The sequence below is a fragment of the Lepidochelys kempii genome, chromosome 9, assembly GCF_965140285.1.
Source record: "Lepidochelys kempii isolate rLepKem1 chromosome 9, rLepKem1.hap1, whole genome shotgun sequence".
NCBI classification, from domain to species: domain Eukaryota; kingdom Metazoa; phylum Chordata; order Testudines; family Cheloniidae; genus Lepidochelys; species Lepidochelys kempii.
The window spans coordinates 40,510,872-40,530,491 of record NC_136388.1 but is presented as its reverse complement, the minus strand read 5'-3'; positions in this window follow the sequence as shown (position 1 = coordinate 40,530,491).

Genomic DNA, 19,620 nt, shown 5'->3' with positions numbered 1-19,620 from the left:
ACCTCATAAGAAGATTTTTGAGGCTTTGCTATAATCTATTGGGAGTCTGGGTTCACAGTATGGGTCTATGGGCTGTGTATCCAGCTACCTCTCTGGCCCTGGAGCGAAGCTGACATTTGCTCTAAGTTCCAGACTGACTATTTTTTCATCCATGAACTGTGTGTATCTAGGACACCACTCTGGTATAAAGTGTCATATGTCCATTGGCTTCCAGGACTTCAGCTATGGCTGTGCCCCAAAGCGAATAAAAGTTCAGGTAGGAATGGGGAAAGGAGAGAGGAAAGTGTTTCAGCAACGTCTTCAAAACTACATGAGACGGGGGCAGAAGTCACAGCAGCAGTGGCAGATACATCACTTTTCCCTATGCAGTAGCTGGCATATGATATGTGGTCTAGAGGAGTGACCTCAGTCAAGTAAGACGTGAATGAGCGTTTGTTTTTAATTTATCTGAGTAAACATAAACCTCAGGGAAGTTAAATTCCTCTTGAAGTAACTTAGGAAAGGCTTTTTAGCTCTGGTTTACTAGCTCTGTCAGAAGATAAAGTAGAATGTATGTATTGTTTCCAGTTAAATGTTGTGAGTTAAAATCTTATGCAGCTCTGGTTTATTATTTTGTAGACAATTAGGAATTTACTGTATCTAGCTTTAGGCTATCAGCTTGAGCAAACAGATTGCGTGTAAATTACCAGGAAAGCAACACTAAACATTCAAAGAATCTAGTGATCCTAACTTGAAAAAACATAATTAGCTACAGTGAATCAGAGGGGGGAAGAAAGAGCAGACAGGTGAAACCAAACTACTACTGTGTGCAACTCCACAATATCACGGCGCTGAGATTCAGTCTACAGTTTCTTTGCTCTTCATAAATCAAAAAGACTCTCTTTAAGGGATAACTATTGTGATTTTTATTAGCAAAGTGTTGAAATGTAATTGGGAAACCAGTAGGTATATACTCAGCATGGCTCAGCTGTGTGTCCACTGCCACTGTCTGTGCTACTCCTGGTACGTTATTTATATGTGCACTAGCTGCATGAGTGCTAGGATAAGTATGTGTACAAAAGCCGGGGAATCAAATCCTAGCTCAGCGGTGGGCAAACTTTTTGGCCCGAGGGCCACATCAGGGTGCGGAACTGTATGGAGGGCTGGGTAGGGAAGGCTGTGCCTCCCGAAACAGCCTAGCCCCCACCCCCTATCTGTCCCCTCGCACTTCCCGTCCTCTGACTGTCCCCCTCAGAACCCTTGACCCAGCCAACCGCCCCTGCTCCTTGCCCCCCTCCCGGGACCCCCATCCCTAACCGCCCCCCCAGGACCCCATCCCCTATCTAACCCCCCTGTTCTTCCCCCCCCGAACCTCCACCCCATCCAACTGCCCCCTGCTCCCTGTCCCCTGACTGGTCCCTTTACCAGGCCACTCAGAGCAGCGTGTCTGGCTGCCGCACCGCCTGTCCGGAGCCAGACATGCTGCCGTCCTGCCCTGCATGAGCACGCAGCCCTGCCGCCCCGAGCGCTGCCGGCATGGCGGCACGGCTGCGGGGTGGGAGCTTAGGAGCCGGGCAGGACCATCCCACGGGCCAGATGTGGCCCACGGGCCACAGTTTGCTCACCTCTGTCCTAGCTCCTAATGTAGACACATCCTTATATTTGGCTGTATTAAAACACATAACTTGTTTGTTTGTGCCCAGCTTACCAAGCAATCCACATTGCGCTGTATCAGTGACCTGGGCTCTTCATTATTTACAGCTTCATTAGTGATCATTTTATGGTTTCTTCCAGGTCATTGATAAAAATGTTAAATAGCATAGGACCAAGAACTGACCCCTATGGGTCCCCACTAATAACACATCCGCTCAATGAAAATTCCCCATTTACAATTATGTTTTGAGACCTATCAGACAACTTTTATTCGATGTGATGTGTGCCATGTTAATTTTATTTGACATTGACTTGGGATTTGAATGTCTAGTAGTGTATTTTTCTGGTGACTATGTGGATATAAGTCGAATGTCTCAGCTGCATGAACCCAGAAGGGAGATGGAAACAGTTCAATGGTGACAAAACACAGATTAAATGTATTATGTAAATTATAGCCTGGCTAAATTCATGCTAAGTAGCATTGGATTGTTTGGTTTTTTGCAGGTACTGTACACATCCTCATACTTTTATAATGCATGGAAATAAAATAGTCGGGCAACATGTGTATATATAATTAACCAAAGTACATGTAGTATTTAATACTGTGAATGTTAGCTATATTCCATAGCATTTTCTACTCTCTCCCCCCTTGTTTTCTTTACCACTGCATTTTGTGAGTATGCGGAGGGGTGGCTTACGTTGTATGGTCTTTTATATACAGAAAGTCAAACGTCAGAGGGCTTAGTACAAAACAATAACTTGTGCCTTCTATTGTGAGAAACCCTTTTAGTGGTTCTTTTAGGTTCAGGGAATGGTATTGATCCAAGTGAAAACAATGGCATTTTATTTTTAAACAACTCCTCAATTTTCTCAGCTACATGAGAACACACTCTCTCACCTACATTAGAACAAAAATATAACAAACTCACATTACAATACCTTGTTTGCTCATCAGACTGGTGGCTGTAGAACAGAGTAAAGAGTTTAAAAGGAAGGATGATCTTGTGGTTAAAGGCACTGGGCTAAAGCTTAGAAGATCTGAATTCCATTTTGGGCTCTGCCACAGGCTTCCTGTGTATTCTTGTGTGAGTCACTTAATCTCCTGGTCTCTTTGTTTCCCAACTGTATAGTGGGGATAATAATACTTCCCTTTGTCTGTCTCGTCTATTAAGGTTGTAAGATCTTTGGAATAGGGACTTTTTCTTAAGTGGTTGTACAGCCCTTAGCCCAGTAGAGCCATTCACACCGTTGCCTCCTGGCAGTACTGTGGTACCAATGATAACAAAGATTCATCTAGGCCTTAGCTGCCTTGTGATACTCAGTAGGTGCCACATGGAAAGACTTTTCAAAAGTTAAAAACATCATGCAGGCTGTTATGAAAGAATCTCCTACAGTTGCAGGGGGAGAGGGAGGTTATGTCTTATATTGTTCCATTCGGGGCACAAGGAATTAGTAGGATTGAATCTGCAAATGAAGCAGGATCTCACTCCTGTTCAGTCAGATGCAAATTTAATTATATTGATGACAAGAAAAAAAAAAACACCAGACACTAAAAGCTAAGGAGCTTAGACTCACAAGTCAAAACCTGTCTTTGGACCCTGCTGAAAAAGCCAAAGGTTATCTTTAATATTTCAGCTGACTTATTCCAGGTTGAGATTGTTTGTTTGAATTTTACAACTGTCTACTAATGCTGAGAGAGAGTGCTGCTGTAGTTGTGGTTGTGAATTACTGGGCTTGGATGAAGCAGCTGATACATATTTCAGACAAGCATGTCCATCACAAATGGGCATCAGAACTTCCGCATCTAGAAGCTAAAATGTTTTGTTGTGAAGCTTGCTCCAGGCCTTACCCTTGTCCATGACAAATATTTAAAATCAAGTCTGGTGGAAAGTAAACTGTCATCAATATCCAAGACAGGTTAACTGATTATCATGGGGGGCAGAGGATGGAATCCAAAAGGAATGGAATCCACACATTTCAGTGCAAAACAAAGACAGTTGATAGGTGAAAATAAACAGAATATATGTTCTTTCCTGCCTTCTGTAGCCAGGTACAATAATGATTGGTGGGCATTGTTCCCATACTATCCCCACTAACATTCAGAGATGTTTCCACTGGCTGAATAATAATACCTAGGACAGGGGTTCTCAAACTTCATTACACCGCAACCCCCTTCTGACAACAAAGTTACTTCATGACCCCAGGAGGGGGGACCGAAGCCTGAACCCACCCAAACCCCACTGCCCTGGGTGGGGGAGCCAAGGGCTTCAGCCCCAGGAAGAGGACCTGCAACCTGCGTCCTGTTGCCCAGGGCTGAAGCCCCTTGGGCTTTTGCTTCTGTCCTAGATAGTGGGACTTGGGCTTCAACTCGGGCCCCAGCAAGTCTAAACCAGCCCTGGTGACCTCATTCAAAGGGGGTCATGACCCACACTGGGGTCCCGACCCACAGTCTGAGAACCTAGGAAAGTCAGAACTGGCTCTTTTCCAGTTGTTTGGTGTGCAGTCTATAGTCTCCTTGCCAGATAGTTGACAGCAGTTTAGGAAAGAAATGTGACTGTTTTCTTGGTAATGATGGGAAGAAAATTCAATTAGTATTTGATTTGTGTCACTGTATTCAATTTGTGCTATTTTCTAACTATTTGTATTTGTACAAATACTTCAGAAAAGTGAACTGAACACTGGTCTGAATAGCAGCCATTTTCAGTAGGCTGTAACAATACTTTGTTTAAGTAAATGTAATGGTGATGCATATAGTTTGAGCAGTAAAACCCACAACGAGGTATCGCAGGAAGTGAAATGATTTTCACAGGTGCTGAACACCCACATCCCACCAAAGTCAATGGGTTACATTTTCAAGAAAAGTTTATTGCTCACAAATAGGGTCAGACTGTCATAAAGGGTTAGATGTCTTTTAAGCACCTAAATTAATGGAAGCAATGCTTGCTCAGTACTTCTCAAAATCAGGAAGGTGGCCCTGATTCACAAAAGCTCCTGAACATATACTCAATGTAAGTAGTCTATTCCCACTGACATCAATAGGCATTAAATATATTTTAAAATGCTGTGCTGAACCAAAGCCTAAGGCATTTAGACATCTAAGTCCATATTTGTGCACCTAAGTTTAGGCACCCACATATGAAAATTTTGGCCGGTAGCCTAATTACTAATATGCAATGAATGACCATTTTAACAGGAAAATTATTTTAAAGCAGGAAATTTATTTCATTTTAAGGTAAAATAAATGAGATATGATTTTGCACACTGCAGTGGTCTTTTAAAATTATCTGTATGTGTTCTTCAAAGCCTTCTTAGCAATTGAGTGCATAGGGAAAATGGCAATTCACCATAAGCCCGGTTTGGGGATAAATTGTACAAGCTAAACTCTGGTCATGAATATATCAGATTATTTGCTCTGTATTACTGTTAGCCAGCACCATTGATATCAGTGGGTTACAGCGGTGCAGTTGAGTGTAGAATTTGGCTCTTGCCAGATCCTCAAAAGGTATTAGGTACCTAGCTCCTTTTAATTTGGGAGGTGAAAACTGTACACTTGAAGATGTGGGCCCTAGTGTCTAAGCATTCTTTACTGTAAATTAAGGCATGCCAATTATTCCTGTCCTTACACACAGGAAGGCAGAAGGCCCTGTTTTTAAATGAGGGTGCCATACTCAGAAGGTGGGACCAATTCCTCAGAATTATCTTATTGTTGTTAATGAAATTTTAAACACACCAGAAAGCAGTGGAAACATTTCTCTGTTATTGTCCCACCAGACCTCCATCAGAATGGCTTCTATGGAAATGCTGGAAGGTTTGAAGTTGCCACCACCTTATAGAACCCCTCAGGAAAGGCAGGTGCCCACCTTTGAGATGAATTCACACTGGGTCACAAAGGGACAGCCTGACAAAGGTGCATGTACAGTTTTCATCTCCCCAAACCAGCCTTGTTGGTGGTTAGGAGATGATTCCTCCTGACTGGGTTCACAGTTTCAGAGCAAACATTTTTTACAGTCATAAAGCAAAAACTTAAATATTACCTTATAACGTGAGATACAGATTTGAGAGAAGATATTAATGTAGGCAGCAATTTACAAGTATTTCATTAAAATTAAACACATTGTTTCACCCGTGTGTTAGTATAGTTAAGATTTTTGAATTTATAACAGACTGATTTCCAGCAATGAATTTGTCAGTGCTCGGCTGAAGCATTTGGCAAGAGATGGCACCTGGTCTGCCAGCATGTCACATGTGTTTTGTAAAGACACCTTAGGCTCTTTAGGTTCATTCTCCTTTCTTGTAATGCAAGCTTTAACTGGGGCCACAGGCCAAAAAAAGATACTCATCTGAGAATGACAAAAGTAGACAGTGATTTTAAATACTGCTTTACTGACGATTGCCTAAGGGTACCCACCTTCTAAGGAGACCAGATAAAGTCTTTTAATATTAAAATACTAGCATATGGAAAAGTTAAATGGTTTTCCTCAAGCAGCAGGTGACCTTATTCCCTAATTTAGTTACTCTACTTTCCATAATAGAAAGCTGAAGTATAAGAGTTGTAATCTATCACAAATTTGTAATAGCTCAGTGCACTGGAATTTGCACTTCCTTTTGGCAAAGATTAGCCAATATACTCTCAAATCTCTCCCCTTTTCAAACCACTATAGTATGTCTATATTGTTTTGAGAGATAAGAACTGCAGACTGACCTTTGAATAATCTGTATAAAAGATGTATGGTGTATCACAAGTGACATTTATGTTTTCTGTACCATAAACTGAAACTTACTGTGAAACATACAATGAGAAGATGGCACCTGAACTTGCCAAGAGCTGTCTACATGTTTCTACCCTGGGCTGTTCAATCCTGTATCTGTTAACTCCAGAAACAAAGCTATGTGTATAACTGATTTTTTTTTCATTTCAGTGGCTGTTCCAAAAACAAAACAAAAAGCAAAAAAGGAAAAAAACAACATTTTGAGTCAACCTGATACAAAAAGTTTAATTTTTTTGGCAAACTGAAAAGTAGCAAATTTTGCTTTGGGTCAAACAAAACTTTTCATTTCTTCTTTAGCTTTTTAAAATTTTTTTATTTTTTGTAAATTTGAAGTAAATTTTAAAATGAAAAGTCATTTTGAATAAAAAATTAAAATATTTAGTTTTGAAAATGTCAAAATGAAAAGCTTTGATTTTTTTTTTTAAATGACATGAATCTGTGAATTGTTTTGGTTGGCCTGAATCTGCATTTCTTCTGTGGAAAAAATTTCAGTCAAAAACATTTGCCCAGCTCTGCTATCAATACTGTCATCTACATTTAAATCCTAAAAATGATTAGCTGTTTTCCTATGTATCACACACATTGCAAAACAATTCACAATTCAGCTCTCATTCTCCACAAAAATGACAGGGCTGCAGAAGTATGGTGCAGAAGTATCCTATGCCACCCAGCTCAGTGTTACCTTTTTCCCATATTCAGATCTTGTTTTTAAAGTGATAATTAGATTTCTGAAAGGACAATATGCAGGAACAGCTGTGGTTCAGTCTAACACTGTAAGACATCCTCAGCTGAGCTCATCATGGGGTTTTTACATATAGCCTGCTAAACATAAATATTTTTCAGTTTTAGATATACATCGTATTTGTTAGGACACTATCTTCTCTGCATGGAGCTAAAAATTGTTTGTATTACAATAGCAAAGATAGAGACCCTAATGTCCTAGGAGCTGTACAAACACAGTAGGAGATTGTCTGACTTGTCTAAGGAGGGTTTATGATCATCCAGATTTTACAGTTGGGGAATTAAGGCACAGAGAGATAAAGTGACTTGCCTACGGTTATAGAGAAAGCCTGGGACAGAGCTGGGAACTGAACTCAATCTCCAGCCAGTCCCTTAATAGTGCTGTGTCAGAACAGGAAGGACAGTCTTACGTTTCTGGACTGGCTAGTTTAACTCACTGGCAGCACATTCTGAGAGGAACCCAGAGACCAGATCTACAGTTGCACTGACAGCTACTTCCCACATGTGAGGGGTGGCATATGGTCATTCATTTAGAATGATAGGCCGTGTGCCCTCCTGCTATTATGTATATTTCTATAGACAACAACAACAACAAAATTCTCAAACCGCTTGTGGGCCATTTAGCCATAAACAGTGAAAATTTGTAGTAAAACAGCATTTTTGAAGGAAAAGAAGCACAGTTTAAGCAGCAGCATGGGCAGATACTATTAAAACTGGTCCACTCCTGTTGAAAGTTTCCAAAGAGCAGGTGTGCGTTATAGAGGCAGAACAACTGTTTACTTCTCACTTCATTCTGCATAAAAAAGATCTCTTGGTTTACACCTTGTTTGTGTGTTTTGTTTGATAAGAAATAAAGCAGTTGCAGGCTGGGAGGGTTTGTCTACACTTGCAGCTGCATGGGTGCAGCTGCAGTGCTCTAGCACTTAGTGAAGACTCCACTTCCTGACAGGCAGTAGCTATGTCAATGGAAGAAGTCCTCTGTCAACACCGGGGGTTAGAGCGGTATAAGTACATTGCTCAAGGGTATGGATTTTCCACATCCCTGAGCGATCTAGTTATACCAACATAAGTTGGTACTGTAGACCAAGCCTCTGTCCTCAGGTATGTTATTCCCAAGGAGATAAAAGACTCGGAAAATTCTGAGATGCGACTGAACAGTCATTTCAATCTATTTCTTTAGCTGGACCTATTTAATTTTCCAACTGGAACGTGGTAACTAGACACACCCATTTTCAAGAAGGACTCTGGCAGTCATGTATTACTGCTATTGGCCAGTCTTTAGGTCTGTTATTTATGTCAGCAAATGAGTACTCTGTCCTAACATTCATCTTCAAGAACCATACAATGATGATACTGAGGAGGACTTTATGTTCTTGGATTGATGGCGAATTTTTTCTTTACCAAGTGCCCACGATATAACCAAGGTAGCTTGTAACCAACATAACTGGTTAAAATAATAAGTTATTTATGATACCTCAGTGCTGGGATTAAATATTTGCAGTTGAAGAAATAAGTAAGTACTGAAAGAAGAGGAAGAAGATCAAATATTGGTCTATATTTATATCTAGCATAGGCCAGATAGGTAACTGCAGGACCACAGAAATTGTCATACAGGTCCCATATCCTGTTTTCCACAATGGCTATTATCAAATGCCTCAGAGATTTAATGTATCTAATTGTGCCCTATTATACAATAGATGGAAAAGTCTTCCTGACCACAACTATTCTTACCACATGAAGCATGAGGATTGAGTCTTTTCTTCTCGTGATTTTATCATAGCTAGCGGAACTGTCCTCTCATGCTCTTCTTATTCGATTTCACATAAGAATCATGACTTACTTAGAACTTCCATGACATTCCCATGTTTCCCTTGATGATTTGTGGCAAGTTAATCATGATAATGAGGGTATTGATGAAAGCAGGTTGTTTTTCCATTTGTGCAGCAGCTTTCAACTTACAGGCTCCAAAAGAGCTTTACATGCTAAAAATACAGCTTATACAAAGGGATTGCTTCAATAGCATCAAAATGAAGCTATTTCTGGGGTGAAATGTGGCCGCTTTTCAGTGGCATACATCAATGCTAGACAATGAAATGAAAACAAATCCAACTGAAAACACTGGGATAATTTAGATAGGCATAATGTATTTTATTCAGCTTGGCATTGTGACCAGGACTAACAGTGCTATGGAATCGTAAATGACTAAATCAAGGGAGGGTAGATGTAGTCTTTACATTTCACTCAAAATACTGCAGGCTCAGCCGCAGAGTTCAGTCTTGCAGCGCTGATACCATCCTTATTGACAGGGAAGTCTGAAGCTCCTGGATCACCAACAATGCTTCTGGGAGACTTCATTGTAGGCATCCCCTGGAGGCATCCCATTCAAATGCTGACCTCCAGAGTCCAATGAGGGTGGCACTGATCAAATGTTTGGGGAGCATAAACCGCTCACATGTTAGTCACTGGCTTGCAGTATGACAGGCCTCCTTGTTACAGATCTGCTGTTGCCTGGGGGTTAGTGAGGCCTCTCTCAGTACCATGACTCCTCCTTTGCTTGGTCTGCAGTGCTCTCACTTCAGGAATCATCATCAGAGAATGTTAGCCAAGCACAGGAACTGAGGTGAGGAAAGGAGAGAGCATCTCCACACTGCTAGTACTACTGTACGCAGGGGAGGGAGGAGTTGCTGCTAATGGAATCATGAGTCCTACCCCCAACCCTCACCCTCTGTAGTGAAGAAAAAGGTCTCCCATATGACAGATATATGGCAGAGGGGAGTAAGGAGCCAATCTTCTATCACAAAGAGTAAATAATCACAGATCCCAGTCAATTCTGCTACAAGTCCTGGTCAACCAGCCAGACCCTGTGCTGAAGCCATTAGTGTTGTATGGCCTAAGGCTGAGAATTGGATGGAGGAAAGGGAGGAAAGTCAGGTAAGGGATGATGGTTTGGGAGGAAAGGGAAATTCATAGATTCCAAGGCCAGAAAAGGACCCTTGTGATCATCTAATCTGACCTCCTGCATAACACAAACAAATAATTCCTAGAGCATATCTTTTAGAATCCAGCTCCTTTGTTGCTGGAAAGTCTAGAAAGGACTGGTGGGTTGTGATGATGTGAGGAGACCAGCGGGGGGGGGGGGGGGGGTAATATAGTTAAACTGAATTCCTCCCCGCCCCACAAATGTATAGCTAGTTATGCCCTTGACTCAAAACTATTCAGTTTTTGTATGCGCTAATGGGGGTCACACAAAATGGAATGGCTGAAGGCTAAGAATATGTGAAACTGCTTAATTGTGTGCGACGTGCTAAGATTATAAATGGAGCAACAAAAAACGCAACAATGCAAAATTCTGAATTCAATCTACTAATATTAAAAAACAAGATGATGCAGCCTTTGAATGTGTCTGGGTTGTTAGGTAAGAAGAGCATTCACACCCGCTCAAAGACAGGTTAGTCCTGAGTCTTGAAAATACTCTATCATTTCACTGAAATTGTGGCTGCCTAAAGTGCCTGGTGCTATTTTAGACAATGCCCTCCATGACACTGTTGGTATTCTGCTCATGTGTGCTCAGCTAACATTGGAAGACTATTGCCTTCCACGGGAATCCCCATGAAAACAAGAGCTGCAACTCAGGGGGCGATTTTAGTGCACAACATTTTAATTACATGAAATTGCCTAATGCCTGGATTCATCATTACAAATGGGAGGTGGAGGATGATTCAACAGCATGAGGAACTTTCATAGTACAATTTATACTTACACATGCTATAACTGCACATATAGAGACTCTTTAATCTGTGGAGCTAATAGTGATTTACAGTTATTATTAATTCATTAAGCCTCAGCAGCAACATCACTGAGAAAAACAGTAAGAACCATACCCAAGGCACAGAAAGACAAAGTGACTTGCCCAGGGCCACGAATAAAACCAGAATCCTACTTCCCTATCCCTCTCCACAAACTACTAACTCACAAACTATAACATCCGTTAATTTCTCCACTTCTCTAAGTTTTTCTTTAGCCGATTGTTATTATAGCAGATTACATTTGTATAAATGTATGGGCTATATGCTGTTCTGTAGTGTTGTAGCTGTACCATGATCTGGTAACTGTCGGTTTTTTAAAAGCTTAAATCTACAAGTTATTTGTCCCATCAAGAACCTTTCCTATCTCTAGGACAACAACACAATGATTTGCTGACATCTTGATTATGGATCTTACTGTAAAATGTTTGGGAGCTTTGGATTGGTATTATTTAAGATTGCTTTATGATTTTTTTTTTTGCTTGAAAGTAACTTAGTAACACTTAAACGGCTGTGCTGATGGATAATACCACGAAATCAAGGAGGTCTTGTCAATAGAGATGATTGAAAGCTGCAAAACAGCATTTGTGAGTGGTCATTTGAATTCTGACTGTGTGGTGGTTTGACCATGTTCATACCCCTTACTGTTTGCTGTTAATGAACATTAGAGTAAACTAGTCCGTGGTCACGTAAATGTCTGTTCCTTGTATGAATGCCAACATTTGCACCAGAATAAGCAGCTTCATACGCAAGCAAGAGTGTTTGCTATTCTTTATTAACATTTGCTGTTCACTAGTCTTCTGTTTTAACATTTCAATTATCCAACCAGGGATCAGAAGCTATAACATATGTCAAAGATGACTTATTGCAAAGCACATACATAAATGAATGAACAAACGAACTTGCAACTTAATAGTTTGCAAACAGACCACAGGCTGACAATTGTTTGTATAAGCTATTTGGAAAATACAACTAATGAATAAGGATCAGTCTGTGAAAGACTCAAACAGAAAAACACCAAATAATTTGGAGCCTTTGGCCAAGAATTTCAAAGCTGGGTGTCAAATGTTCGGCCCTTAAATGCTTATGTGGACTCTTGATTTTTCAATAAGTTAAAAGTTGGGCTCCTATTTTTGAGAAACTTGGCCTCAGTGTCTTCAGCCTAGATATATGGACAGCATTACTATGTCCTGTAGTATCATGCTGGTATTATGAAATGAAGGATTATATTATTGGGAAGCCCATATGTTCAAACACCATGAGGCAGGCCCCCAAAATCATGCGACTGGCTTAAAAATCATGGGGTTTGTTTGTTTCTAATAAAAAAATTTAGATTTTTGGTATTGGCTTTCTGGTTTCTGTATCTTTAGGGTGCACTTGTCATATTCTCAAGCTTTTCTTCGCAACCATGAGAGCTAGCAACTTACCTTTTGGGTTTTTTTTAAATGAAAGCTGTACACAATCTCATAACTCCAGCATCTGAGGCTTAAAGAAAAACACTATATTGCAAGACTCATGATCAATGTTCCCTCTAATTTTTGACAGGCTGTGTGCGCAAAATATTTCTTCTGTGCAAATTGTTGTGTGCGCGGTGTTTTGCCGTGTGCGTGGGATTTAGGATCTCTGTGTGCGTGCACACTCACACACAGCTTAGAGGGAACAGTGCTCATAATAAAAATCATAAGAGTTGGCAACACTGAAGAAAGAATAAAGAGCTTTTAAAGTTCTTTATAGCTACAGTATGGATGAGGCACAACTATCCAACACATAGCAAGGGAAAGGCACAAAATGCTACCATTTTACTGCCTCAGCAGCACCAGAGAGAGGGACATCTTCCATAGGATGATTGCCTCCTACACACAGGGGAGCAGCTAGGTCATACAACAGTTAGGATTATCATACGTCCAGGTTTTCCCTGACATTGCCTCTTTTTTGTGGCTCCATCCTCTGTCTGGGCAGATTTTTGGAACAGGAAACGTCTGAGATTTTTTGAAGAGCAGACGCTGCAGAAGAGACCCAATTGGTCCACTTCCTTATTGGTCCCTCCCCTGCATCCACAGCTGATTGGTCCATTCCCCTGCAGCCACAGTTGCTGGATCCTGCCCACCCAGGCGCCAGGTCCAAGCGCTGGGAAGGCGGTCCCACAAGGAGGTGCTGACCGACAGCTATTGCTGTGTCCTGGGCTTATGCCAGTTGACCTACCACCATGACAGGGAGCGAAACTGCCCCCTCATGTCCAGTGAGTACCCCTGCCACAGGTGCCCCCCTACCACCCTCCAACTGTACCCCCCTTCAGCTCCTCCTCCCTCCCCTGTCCTCTTTTTGGGAATCTGAAATATGGTAACCCTAATAACAGCTGCAATAGACAGGGTGACAAAAAGGGTTAGAAGGCTGAAACAGTCTGTAAGAAGAGTGACAAGATTAGGGTTGTTTAATTTGGAAAGGAGAGGAATAAGTGGGGATTAAAAGGTAGGATATAAAAAAAAAGATGTCTGGTATGGAGAAGGTAAATCAGGTATTTCTATTTACCCTCTCAATTGATACAAGAAGCAGCTAATGAAACTGAAATACAACAAAATGAAACTCAAAGGAAATGCATTTTTAAACAGTGCATAATTAACATGCAGGACTCCTCTCCACAAGAAATCATTAGGCCAAGATTTTTAAGGATTGGACACGTGCATAATGAAAACAGGTGAAGTTATATAAAGATAGGGTAAGAAATAGGAGGTCCATAAACCCTTGTGCTTCAGCTCATGTATCACCAACTAAGGGAGCAATCCTGCAAAGTACGGAGCACCTCAGCCCTAATACAGCAAAGAACTTAAGCTTGTGCTTAACTTTAAGCACAAATATGTATACTTTCATGTGTAAAGTTAAGTATGTGCATGAGTATTTTGGTGCATCAAGGCCAGAGCATGTTGCATGTGGCAGGACTGATGCCTAAATGCCTGGATTTAGCAAGAAACTTCCCTTATGGACAAATTATTAAATGGTTTTCTCTCTCACAGGGTTTCCAACACCTTCCTCCAAAGCATAGGATATGGACCACTGTCGGAGACAGGATATTGGACTCGATGGCCATCCAATCAAATTCAGTATGGCAGTTTCTATGTTTGATATTTTTAACCTTATAAATCACCTGTATATTACTTTGAAAGTCTGATTTCACAGCATCATCATGACCACATGATTATACAAGTAAAGCTCATTTGTCAATTATATTCTTTCATGATGAATATTGCCATGATTTGACAATTAATTTTTGGCATCATTCAACCAGCTTTAAAGCTGGCTGAACATTGTCTGCATATAATCTGTTCTGCAGGTAACTGCAATAACGGTCAAATAAATTACTCGACAAATACTTATCCCTGGTACTTCGTCCAGCTCTAGCATTTACATAGTATTCAGAAATTAACGTTGATGGGGAGGACAAGCTGAATGACTGCCAGATGTGTCATAGTGCAACTTAATCCATTGGGTGGTTGTACATTAAATGAGGCAAATTACATTCTCTTGTAACCAGAAGGAAAAATGTTGTAAAGGAAACCATGTTATTTTTTCCTCCTATTTATTTACTCAGTGGTGTATGATGCTCAGTGCAGCAAACTCCTGCTGTAGCTTTAGGGCAATGAAGCAGTCTTAAGTTCACAATATGGTTTTTGCTCTCTTGCTTTATCCAGCTGCTAATCTTTAGCTGGAGCCTTCCTCTCCTCAGGAGCTCAACTTTGGTCTAGCTATTTCCAATGCACCTCACTGGCAACTGAATCATCTTGAATTTTAATTTTATATTATAAGAGCAAGAAATTGGAAAGGTTCAATACTTCAAATCTCTCTCATTTAACAGCAACTGAGCCAGCAAAACATTTCTATCATGTGGGAGTTTAAGCTAAATGGGGCTGACACATCACAGATATTGGGAGGAAAGGGCCGGTTCCCAATCAGGTGCTGAAGCAAGCAGGGCTGGCAAACAAGTTAAAAACAAATGAAATAAAACCAGCTATCTTCCAGGTAGGCTCATTGCCAGGGAGCAGCCACGTAACAGACACTGCTACGCCAGTCGTAAAGTATTAGTGAAATTGACAGGGTAAAAAAAATAGAGATCCTGTTTATTGGCAAAAGACATTGGTTCTATTCTTGGCTCAGTCACAGGTGCTGAGGGTGAGCCACAGGCAACCAAGTTTTCAAAAGTGACTGCTAATGTGGGGTGCCTCCCTTTTTGGGCATGCAATGTGAGACACTAATATATTGCAAGTTGGGCACTCAAAGTCAGGCATAGCCCTGTGTTGAGGGCAGCTCAGCCCCTCCCCCAGGTACTGCAGCCTAGAGCACTATGCCTCCACATAGTGAGGCACCCAGGAAGATTAAATCATAATATCCAAAAAAAAGTGAGTTTCAAAACCCTGAGGAGATCTCAGGCTCTATATTCATGATGCTAGGTGTGACCAGGTGTCTAGAATGGACCAAATCGAGAATGCCACACTCAGGGCAGACTGAAGAAACAAGGCAGGCACACCTGAAAACTGGTCGTTTATACTACAATTAGATTCAGCAAACCAGTGACAAAAGAGCTTCTGCAGTACCACACTGCTTGAGAAGAAGCCAAAACACAGTCCCCTTTAGGCATTCCAAGGAGCCCACGATTCCCATGCAGACAAATTGGTCTTGTACAGCGAAAGGTTACTGAAAACCCAATTCACCATACATGAGGTTCTACCAGTCCAGAAGAATCAGACACTTACCCCAATATATATCTAGGTCAATACAGATTTCAGATCTCACCAAAATATCATGCTGTCAGCCAATCCTTTGTAAACGAACTAAGAATTAATAAAAGACAAGAATAGAGTTAAAATGGTTAGAAGAGCATATACATGCAAATAATTGCAAAGCCTTAGGTCAGGTTTGTAGCAATGATGGAATAGACTGCTGGCTTGCAAAAGTCTTTGGTAATTTCCAAAAGATTGGAAGGTCCTCAGTCCCTAGTTCAAAATACTCCTTTTTGTTGTAAATCCACAGTCCAGAGAGTTGGAGCAGGAATGAAGCAAAATGGAGATGGTCCAGTTACAAGTTACCCCCTCTCCCAGGTGCATGGAAAGTTACAGTCCCAAACAGTGCCCATAGCCCATGTACATGGAAAGTTACTGGCAAAGATGGTGTCTTAGGTCACATGTCCACTTCACATGTCTTTACAGGTTTTGCTGAATCACAGGGATAGCCATTGGCCCCACGCCGTCTGAGACATCCACAGGAAGACTCATTATTGAGCTGATTTCCCTTAATGGCCCATCACCACCTGAATGGTCCATCAAACAATTTAATGGTTCTGCAACAAGATGCTAGCTAGACTGGATGTTAAACTAGCCTGTGGGTGTCACCCTTGAACAAAGCACATTTGAGATACAAATACATATTCATAACTTCAGATGCAAAAATGATACATCCATATAAATAAGATCATACCTACCAGATTACAATTTTTCCATTGATACCTTACATGACAAACACTGTATAAGAATTGTTGCAATTGTATAACAGTGGTAATATCAATTATAAAAGTGGCCATATTCAATCATACAGCATCACACTAGGGTACAAATGATTTTCCCCTAAGAGTGTGGCAGCTAGGTTCTTTTTAGCTTCTCTTGATCGTGGTTCCTCATCTATATGCTTATCTATAAGCTCGGTGGGAATAGGTGATTTGAGATTGGGTGGCAATGATTTTGATTTGTCCACCCATTTACTTTAGCTTCCCTTTCCCATTATGGAATCCAGCTGCAAATGGTTTCCCTGTTGAAGGTCCCATGGACTGAGCAATGGCTCAGATTTGTTTGTTGGAAAGTGAAGTAGTTGTGGTTTCATTTACCACTTCTTTGTAGTTGCCATTTTGATTGCTTCCCTTGGCAGGTCTCTAATGAGTAGGGACATACTCACCCTAATCTTATCTCCCTGATCTGGATCATGATGCCATAAACCACACTAATACAGGGGACATAAATCTCCCTCATCAAGCTCTTCCTCTGAGGAGAAGGGTGAGTACTGAGTTGCACAGCAACCTGTAATGGCAGCCATCTTATCCTGCCTCACTTGTAACTGGGCATGTAATTTAGCAATTATTCAATTGCAGTGATCATGGGAGGCTGCCCTTTTCCATTCCTGGTTCTCCTGCTTTACAGCTCGAAGGGCAGATTGAGCATCTTCCAATTCTCTCTCTAATTCCCCTGCTTTTTGCCCAAGTTGTTGGCACTTTTCAGACAATGCCTCCTTTTCATTAGTGACCATTCCCAGTGTCACTAAGAAGATCAAGATAGAGGCTTGAGCAGTCTGCAGATTGCTATCAAGGAACTGGTGGGCTTGCTGTTCTCCTGCCTATTGTACTTGTATATCCTTGAAGGCTCCCTGGATCTGACACAGTCTTCCAAGAATTTCAGAGCGGTCTTTCCAGCATCCTTGAATTAGGGCCTTTTTCCTAATGATGCCTTTAGGCTTAGTAGCCATCAACTTTTCCCATTGCTCTTGGAGCAAATTCCAAGGGAATAATTGAGAGTCTGCCATGAAGGCATCTAAGGACCAGTAAGGAGATGTAACAGTGTACCTCTTCCTCCACCATTCTCTTTTCTGTACAGGCTTTAGCCCACCACCATCTCTCTTCAAGAGATTAAGATAGCTTCCCCCACTTGAAATGCAAGATTGTGATTCCCTGACTCCAAGTGTTGTAGTTTTCAAATCTAGCAAGATCCATTGGTCCTCACATGGGGCACCAATTGTTATGAACTGCCCTTCCTACTACAAGCAATTCAGTTAGGTTCAAGAGACCAGCTGGATTTTAACCATTTATTGAAAACAATAGAATCCAAATATGTGATTGTAAGCTACAGTACAGCAAGTAAAGTAAACAATCTCACTCCCTGCCAGCAGCGAGATGTACCAGTTGCGGGCAGATGAACCTCTTTGTTCAGAGTCGGTCACCTCTCCACCCCAAAGAGAAGCTCTTAACACCCTTCCCCCTCGCCCAAGTTACTCATGTGCCTTGTGATGGTCACATGCACATATACAGCTTGTCTAGACGTGCCCCACCACAACTATCCCTGTTGCTAAGCTAAAACATACATTACAACATTAGAGAATACACGTTAAAATGGTGATAAGATGAATATTGAAACAAGAAGGGCAAATGTCCCACACCCCGAGGACACAGAAGCGTCTAACACCCTACCACCACCGGCCAAGGAAAACAACTGTAAAAATGCTGAGAGTCGTATGTAAATAGCCAACCCTGCTGAACTGCATGGACTGAGAATTGGGACTGATGACAAAGGATAACGAACTGGGGCCTATTAGGGAAATTTGCCCAGGTGTGGAAGGGCAGTAATGCTGGGCTGTCTTTCTACACTATATAAAGTAATCCAGGCTAAAATCAAAAGCAATTCTGAGCTCAGTATTTTTCCCCTCTTTATTTAGTGTGCTTTGCTTAGTCTAAGCTGTATAAACATGGAAACAGCAGGCACACCCCTGAATAATGTATTCTTCAGCCGAGTTCATCTGATGTCAATATACATACTGGTCATGTGTAAAGCCCTGGATAACGTGTGCATTTCAGTCAGCCTCTTTTCCTACATCTGTAAATATCAATGAGATGTTTGGGGAGGAAGAAAAAAAACCAGCACTCTTAAAAGTGGTGGTGGGGAGGGGAGGGGCAATGAACAAGATGATTCAAAGGGTGGAAGACATCAGATTAAAATAAACCAATTGATAGCTAATGAAGCCTTAATGAATGGTTATTCCTAATTCATTTAGTTTAAATTACATTGAAATTCTATTCCTGTACTATTCTGTTTTCTCAACCTTTATATTATCCTCTCTTCTTTTTGCTTGACTGGGGTAATAGCTAGGTAACACACACACACACACACACACACACACACACAAAACCCCCTGCAAGTCCTCAACCTGTGAGGTGTTCAGCATCTTGCAGGATTGGACCTATTAGTGGGTGAAACCATCAAAACTACATCAAAACATGCCTACTACGCCATGTGATATAAGTGGTAGCTGGGCCAAGTCACAACAGAAAAAAAGAAACACTGCTGAATGCTAAAATTCTGTCAGCCTGGCTGCAGTTGCTGCCTCTGATTCAGTTCCTCTGGCAGCCAAAATGATCTGATCATTCAGTATCTGCTAGAGGTGAACAAACTTGTTAATCAAAAATGGGCCATTCTTGGCAGAACTGGCTGTATATCCAAACAAAAATCATAGAAAGTGTTGTCCAAATGCAGGGTCTAGGGTAGAAAAAAAATTAAATGATTTTGGAGGCTGCACCAAACTGGGGGTGCTGGAGAGGGTGGCATTCAAAGTAGAACAGTAAAAGACAAGGGAAGACAGGCAGGGGTTACCATATGGGGGCCTGAATGCAAAGATGAGAAGCTTGAATTGCATTAGGGAAGGAATATCTAGTAGTGGGGCGGTCCAAAGTATTTGTAGCAACATTCTTCTCACCCCTCCCCACAGTCTAGAACGATTTTTTTTTAAGCTGCTGACTTAAGGCTTATTTATGAAAAATCTATTGACAAAATTGACCATAATCATTCCATAGGATCAGTTATGGTCCATCATGTAAATGGCCTCCCATAAGGATGCACCATTATGGTCTATTGGGTTGTGGTTCAGTGAAT